This window comes from Symsagittifera roscoffensis, chromosome 3, assembly GCF_963678635.1.
Source record: "Symsagittifera roscoffensis chromosome 3, txSymRosc1.1, whole genome shotgun sequence".
In the NCBI taxonomy this organism is placed as follows: domain Eukaryota; kingdom Metazoa; phylum Xenacoelomorpha; order Acoela; family Convolutidae; genus Symsagittifera; species Symsagittifera roscoffensis.
In genome coordinates, this window is record NC_087064.1 from 5,846,967 (window position 1) to 5,855,032 (window position 8,066).

The window sequence follows — 8,066 nt, forward strand, 5'->3', positions numbered from 1 at the left end:
AGTTTCGAGTGGTGTTTGACGGGTGAAGTTTATCATGTTCGTAACTGTAGAGGGGTCTCGTTGATCATGGTAGTCTTGGGTGATTGTGTCAAGGATTCTGATCGATGCAATGATGTATCGATAGCGTCAAGTTTGGAGCGAGACTGCGTGCAGGGTGAAGTTTGACTTTTCCGTGCGAAAAGCCAAGTGACTAGGATCTGTACGTGTAGTTAACATCGAGATAGCCATTGGTCTGGTTCAATGGTTTTCCTTTGCTGCGATGTTGGGCCCACACTTTAATTCCTTTGAGATAGTGACTTCAGGCAGCAAATCAAATAGCTTTGCCATTCCGAAGTTGGAATGTGATTAGATTGTCGTCTCCTTTGCTGCTCGTTTTTTGGGCTTTACAAAAACTATACATACTGCGTTTATCGTTAACATATATAATTTTCTTTGTTAATTATTGTTTTAGTTATGATTTGCTATTAATAGTTATCGCAAAAACGTTTTTATATTAGTTTGGTTACTTTTAAAGAGTCGCTCACCCTAGAGCAACTCTTGGCAAAAAAAGAAGTGTGGGTCAAAAAGCGTGATGTAGCGCGGTGGGTTAGGCCGGCTATTGAGCATGCTCAGGACGTCCCTCTGGTTGGTGAGGCCAGGAGTGGGGTATAATTTTGAAGTCTCTTTGTGCAGAGTCTCTTTTTGTATTCAACCTTTTGTTTCGTTTTTATTACTTGTTTTTTTTTCTTTTTTTTTCTGTCTCTGTCCTTTTCTAAAAAATCGAATCTTTTGTTTTGGTTTTGTCTTTCGACTTTTTTGTGTTTTATTCAATTGTGGTGAGACTTGAAAGTGGTCTTCAAAAGATTAATTTATCCAGTTTTAATCTGGTTTGGGTACCCTGGGCTTTAATTTCTGGTTTTTTGACGTTAAAACGCTGCGTTGGTTATTGTAGCCTACTATATAATTCCTTCCAACCGGGTTAAAGGAAAGTTTGAAACGTGTGAAAACTGGTTAAAGTTGTTATCAGTGAGTGTTAAAACTTAAAATTCATTATTTAAACAATTCTTCGTGGGCGAGCTGTGCGATTGTAGAAAAAAATTATGGGTGAATGATTCAAATCTTATAAAAAAATTGTCCTATAAAAAGGTTAGTACTTGTCTGGATTTATCTGCAAATTTTTATGAATTTACTGCGTTGAAATATTAATTTTACTGCTTTTGGGGAATTTAAATTTTTGAATTTAATGCCTGGTAAAAAGAATTTTATTGCAATGGGGATTAATTATTAATTTACAGCTATTTGGGAGAAATTTACTGCTTTTTAATTATACTGCGATTTGTTTATACGAGTTTAGAATTTTTAAGAAAGAAATTTGCAATTTTTTATTTGTTTTTTGTTTGTTTTAGATGATGGATGTAAAAAGAAAGTGAAACATTTATAAAGAATGGTTAGTTGTGTTTTGAATTTATAAGTGTAAGATATTTAATATAATTATTTAATCACCAGCAAAAAACACATTCGGAAAAATATCGTGAATGACGTTTGATGTTGTTAGAAATTTAGCAAGTAGCGGGTGATATATTTAGTTTGCAGTAGTGGCCAAAGCAATTCACGTGCTTTGATAATCTTGTGCTCTTCACTACTTGGTGAGAATTCATGCGGTGTGATTTGGATTAGTTTACAAAGCGTATGATTATATTTGATGTTATGAATGTATTCTAGGATTGGGATTTCAACGGGCTGTATATATTCGTGAGGGACAATTAGTGAACGAGATTCATCAACAATAAAGGTTCTGGTCAGTGGGCAGAATATAGACATTTGTCGGATAGGGTCGTAGTTCTTAAGGATTCCTTGCATGTTATTGTCTTTGCTACACTATTTGAAAATTAAGAAGAATAGTGAAGTGTATTTGGAGTTAATGAATTGAAATCGATGGTGTCGGTTTCGTGATGGTCTATTGGTTGTGTAATGGTGTTGTATGAATTTATAGTAAGTGTATGTGCGAGTTTCTTTTGTGCGTAACATAATTTGATGTGAGCAGTGTAAGTCACGTTTTTTTAGTGTTAGGAAAAGAAAGGGTTAATGAAAAATGGTTAAATTTACTGAAATAAGAGTCGTTTGCTTTTGTGTCGCGAAGTGCTGCGGATATAATAAGATCATATTTTTTATTCATGCAGTTGATAGTAAATACAAATGAGGATTTGAGGAAAAATTTCTCAGTTAGTTGAGGGTTAGCGTTAGCATCGTCATTTGAAAAGATATCTTCATTGGGTCGTGCAATGGCGTGATCATAATGGTTAAGGGAAAATCTATTAGCTTTTTTTACAGTGAATCTAGCTAGTGTTTGGTTTAATACGTTGGTTGTGCACTGTTTTTCGTGAAGTCCTGTAGTTAGATGCTATAGCCTAGTGTGATAATAGTCATTGTCATCTGGATTATTATATTGTGGGAGTGATAACGGGTTACTGAAATGATAGTATGATGTCCATAAAAGTGTAGGAAATAATGCATTTTCGTTAGGGTAATTTGGTTGTTCGTTATTAAATTTGAGTGATAGTTGATATATTGTGGAAAAAATGGTAAGCATACTGGGAGAAATTCCTTTGTGTTAGTATGAAGTGGATGATCCATAAAAGTTTGAGCTGGTCGAGGGTTAGAAGGGAATGGAGTATTGGGGAGTTTTCGTTTAAATACTCGGTGGGCTCGGGTTTCTCCGGTAGTGGATGGGGAGTTAGAGGATTCTGAGGATATCATGGATTGTGATAGGTCATGAATGGTTAGTGTGTTAGGGTGTTGTAGCTGTTGTTGAAGGGTTATGAAGTTATCTAATTCCTTTTCGAGTTCAATTTCGACGGGGCTAGAGTGGTCGGGTGGGTCGCTGGTCATTGGGGAGTAGATTGGGGTTGCATCAGTGTAGGAGGAAGGGGCTGAGGAAGGCTCATCGGGGGTTTCAGTATAGAGAGGTTGAAAGTGGGGCAGGGAAAAAGTGGTTGGGTTAGGTTCGGAGTCTGCAAATTCAACGGGGATTTCAATATCAGAGTTGTTAAATTGTGAAATAGTGTGGAAAACTGTGTTCGTTGAATTGTTGTCTGAATCCATGCTTGGTGAATTATTAGTATATGATGGTTCAGGGTAGGGAGGGATATTTTAAAATGGTGAGATCTGGGAGTGACGTTGGAGGTTGGATGGGTATGAAAGGTAACGGTTGAGGGATCCAATCTGGCGGCTCATCGTGGGCTAAAAAAATGGTTGTTCTGAGTACGGAAACTAGTGGTATGTGGCTGTTCCATAATCTGTTCATACGTCTCGTCGACAATTGGTTGTTGTGCTACAATGTGGGTAACTGGACTTTGTTGGTATCTATGACTTGTAGAGATGTGCTCTGTTAGGGATATGTTCCTGTAATTTCGTGGTCCTAAAGATAATGGTTGGTTATTTTGTAATGTATATAATTGTGGTGCAGTAGATAGGGTGTTTCTAGTGTCTTGTGAATTACCATATGTATTAGGTGTGGTTGATAGTTTTTTATTGTATTCTTTTATTTGAGCGTCTAAAAGTATTTTGTTAATTGAGGTTGAAAACGTTCCGAAAAATCCTGCAAAAAGTATGCGTGCTACACTTGCTTGTTTGCTTACTTGTGTGTGGATTTCGCGTGTATTATGAATTCCTTTCATTAATGAAAAGAGGAATCCAAAAAAAAGCATTGCATATAATATAGTCAATTTTTCCAAGATGTAGTAGGGCCATCCTAGAAAAGCGAGTAGTTCATTTTTAAAATTTACAAAACTAAAGATGCTGATGGGTGATATATTTTGTGGACGGTATTTTTCACCATTTATTTAAACATAATTTCATATTTTAAAGTATCCACTGTAGTCTTGTGTGTAGATGTCTGAAAATCCTGCGTTTTCTGCAAGTTTTCTGAAATTTTGGTCAATGGATTGTCTTTGTAATGTGTCCATATTTGTGAGGAGTTCTTGAAAATGTTTTGAGCGGATGTGATGTTGTATATCTGATCTGGAGTATATAACTATTGATTGTAGACCTATTTTTGGGTTTCTAGCAATAGTTTTATACTTTCTGGTGAAAACTTCTTTAATGGTGGCATAAGTGTAGGGTATGGTGTGAGAAGATAATATTTATCTTCATCGGGATTTAACTTTACATCATTGTGGCTATTTTCAGATCCACATGGGACGGCTGTATCCCAAAAATATGTTCTTCTAGAAAGCGTGTCAACAAAATGTACTTTATTTTTGTAGAAAATGGGGATTCTCTTGTAACATCTTTTGTCCTCAAATACATATAATGGTGACACTTTTTTCGTACATGTGTAATACCATGATATATTTCCTTGGTAGTCTTTAAAATTTGATCTATTTTCTGACAACAAATATCCAGTATTTGTGTTCGTTCAAGTTCACATAAATGATGAAGCGTTTCTAGTTCTGATAGTGACATTTCTTGAAAAATTCTACTTATTGTGTAATATAATTTCATATCTAAGTGGAAGTCATAGTGAGTTGCACCAAAATAGGTATTGTTCATAAGTGATAGTAGCTGTAAGCGTGTGCTGCTTTTGTCTTGTGGTCTAAGTTTTCCACCAGTTCTTCCTATGATTTTTAGGAATGTTACTGGGATCTATGACTTTTTGTCGCTATTTGGAAAGTGATGTGTTGGATTTGGTGTAACTATTAGTTTTCCATTATTCATGTCGAAACTTTTTTCGTTTTCGACAAGGATTTCTGAGTTTTGTGTTTTATAAAGTGGAATGTTGTATTTGCAAGCGACTTCCGTTTCTGGGTAGATTTGAAAACGTGTTAATTTGTTTTCTATATTATTGATGTTTTTGAAACGTTGATTAATTTGTCTGATTATTTAAGGGGTTTTCTTCATCATATGGGATGGATTCAATAAAGTATTTTTGATGAAATTTGATCACTCTTGCCTGTATTCTTGCAACCTGAAATGTGCTACAAGTGTCTTCGGGGAACCAAACAATTGTTGCTTGTGTTCTTGTTGGTGGATGGCAATATCCTTGGTCTTTTTTACAATAAAAGGTAACCGTATTTCTTGATAAATTATAGTGTCATATTTTAAATCTCGTGTTAATTTTACTTTTTCTAATTGGCTTTTCTAATCAAAAAACATAATTTCTTGATATTCTTTGTTTTTTATGTCAGCTTTACAATTAGAAGGGTTGTTTGTTCCAATGTCTGGTAATCATTTTTTATCATGGAGATCATAAATTAATTGTCCATGTGCGCCGTGGAATGGGTATTTGTCATCTACTTTTATATGACCTTGGTATCTTTCAAGTTTTGCTTGATGTGCAGAGTCTGAAAAAACTTGAAAATTTACCAATTTTTGGTTTGTGCCTTCATTTGTGGTTAATTTGAATCAATTAAGTTCGTTTTTACAACCTTCAGGGCTAAGATGTAAAATTATTTCTAAATTACTTTAATGGAAAGATTCGTAATCAAGTCTATTTTGGTTTCCATTTGAGATTTGGGAACAATGTAATTTTTTCTCTGAGAATGTTGCTGTAAATTTGTATCCTGTTAATGTTGTAGCTCGGGCATTTGAATAAAGTGTGGCTATTATATTTGTTGTTTCTATTTCTTGTAGCTCAAATTCGCATTGAGTTACTTGATTTATGGCGTAATTATGTAGTGTTTTTTGTTCATTTTTTTCACAGTCATAGTGTGTGACTAATAAATCTTGGGGTCCTGTTCGAGGGGAAGAGTTTTTTTGATTGTTGTTTCTGGAAAAGTAAAAAAAAGTAGGGTCTGAAAGAGAAAAATTATTCAAAAGTACATGTGTAGGATAGTCTTGAATAGGGATTATAGAATGTGATGTATCCAAGTGCCTTTTTTGTATATCTATCGTGTGATAAATGCGGGAGGCAATGATTAATGACTGAGCTGTTATATTTTGTGGAGCTAAGGGGAGAGGATGATGCACTAAATTGTTTAATTTTACTGTTTTTTTAAATTTAAGTGTTAAATTGTCTTGTGTAAGTATTTGTATATTGTGTTCTTAAATGTCTTCATGAATGTCGTGTCTATATTGTAATCTGTTGAGTGCCCAGTTATGTAGTCTGTTACTGTCGAGGTGTAGACCAAATAGTGGAGGGGGTGCTACGAATAAATTCCAATCTAATCGTGGGGTGTAATTTTGGATAAATGTTCCTTATATCTATCGTCTAAATTTGTAGGGAAATTTGGAGGGAATGATGTTGTTGATATCTGACTTATTGAAGGGGTTGAAGGAAGTGAGAGGGTTTCTGGTAGTGAGAAAGATGTTTCTGATGAGATGTCTATTGGTTCATTTACCAAGTTTGGTTCACCTTGAGTGAAAGCTTGTGTCATCCAATGTGGGAGATGTTGTGTTGTAGTTCGGGGGTTAAATGGATTTTCACGAAATTGCTCGGATGTGGGGGTTGATCCTAAGAAGGTTGATGTTACGCTCGGAGTGTTTTGTTGTGAGCTAGATTGTAATGGTGGGGGGGGGGGGGGTACTTTGAATTGTACTGCTGGAAAGATCTAAAAGATTTCGGGTTGGTGATGAGGGTATATTAAAATGAACTCTGGGAGTTGTAGAACTTCTATTTCGTCTTGGATCTATAAATTGTCTATTTATGTGGATATATTTTAGTTTTGACTTGGGTGTTTTGTTCTATCAAGGTCTTGCTGAAGGGAAGGGTATATGTTATACGTTGGTTCGTATTGTGGTTCGCTTAGGGGTGCGTGGCGAACTAGAGGTTCTAAAGGTTCTGATAATAGTGGATGTCTTAGTTCAAATGTATATGGGTTTTCTTGAAATGAGATACGTGTTGATGGTTGAGGATGGTTTGTCTGACTGGATGTTGGTGTTGTTGGAAATTCCTGGGATGTTTTAGTCGATGGGGACTGTTGTGTGGGTTGTTGATTAGCAATTTTGAAAGATTCTTTAAATTTTTTACCTATGAAGAAAATTTATGTTGATTATAATATTCTTCTATGAAAATGATTAGCAATATTGTTGCTAGTGCAAAGGTTATTATTGCCTTTTTTATACATTTGCATATTGTCAGAAATAGAAAAATTAAAAAGTGCAAAATACTACTAAAAGATAAAAAATGTCTTTCTTGTTGAATAGTTGTCTCAACATTAAGGTAGTTGTTGAAATACCGTACCTGAGGAGGTTGTCAAGGATTTTAGCAAAGTTGAGCTAGGTTTTGTGGAATGAATAGAAAATTATGAAAAAACTGCGAAAATTACAAAGAGAAAGAGAAATAATTCGAAAGTATCTACAATGAAAATATGATGATTTGAAAAAGTTGTATTTTTTAATAAAAAAACTTGGTTATTCAGCAAAGGCGTGCGCAGAAAATTTTCTGGGGGGTTGGGGGTGGGGGTTTGGAAAAACTTTTCACCGACTTTTTGGTAGGTCGACCAATTGGCAAATTTTTCTAAGGCAAATTTTTCTAAAACAGGCAAATTTTTCTAAAAGCAGGCCACAAAAGGAGTTTTTAGACATTTTTGGAAAATTTTGATCAAAAAATTGCGTTTTTTGGCGCGCGCTCCCCTCACTCAAAATTCGTCAAAATTAGGCTCGCTACTGTTATTCAGAATTATATAAGTTTAAGAGTAGGTTTTAAAAATAGCATCCTGAACAGAGTTGTGAGCATTATTTTTAAGCTGTTAAAAAGCGTCTTCGATTTGAGTTATTGTTGTCAGATTCTCGACGATTCTTCCAATTCCAAGAAGCGTTCATCTGAGACATCCAAGAAGGGTCGAGCTCCTTTACCGAAGCTCCCGGTCACCCACGAGGACAACGAAGAAGAGGAACAGGTATCCTCGGGCGACGAAGATGAAGACGACGAAGAAGATGAAGATGAAAGCGGGGAGGGAAGTTCAACCACGACTACGAACGAGGATTCCAAGTCCAATGCAGTTACGAGGGCCAAACTGATCGAGAAAACGGCACGACTAGGGCAAGCTATTCTGCCTACTTCGTCGTCGTCTAGTAATGTTAGATCCACGAATGGCAGACGATCTAATCCCAATTACTACAATGAGTCAATATCCAATCATATAACT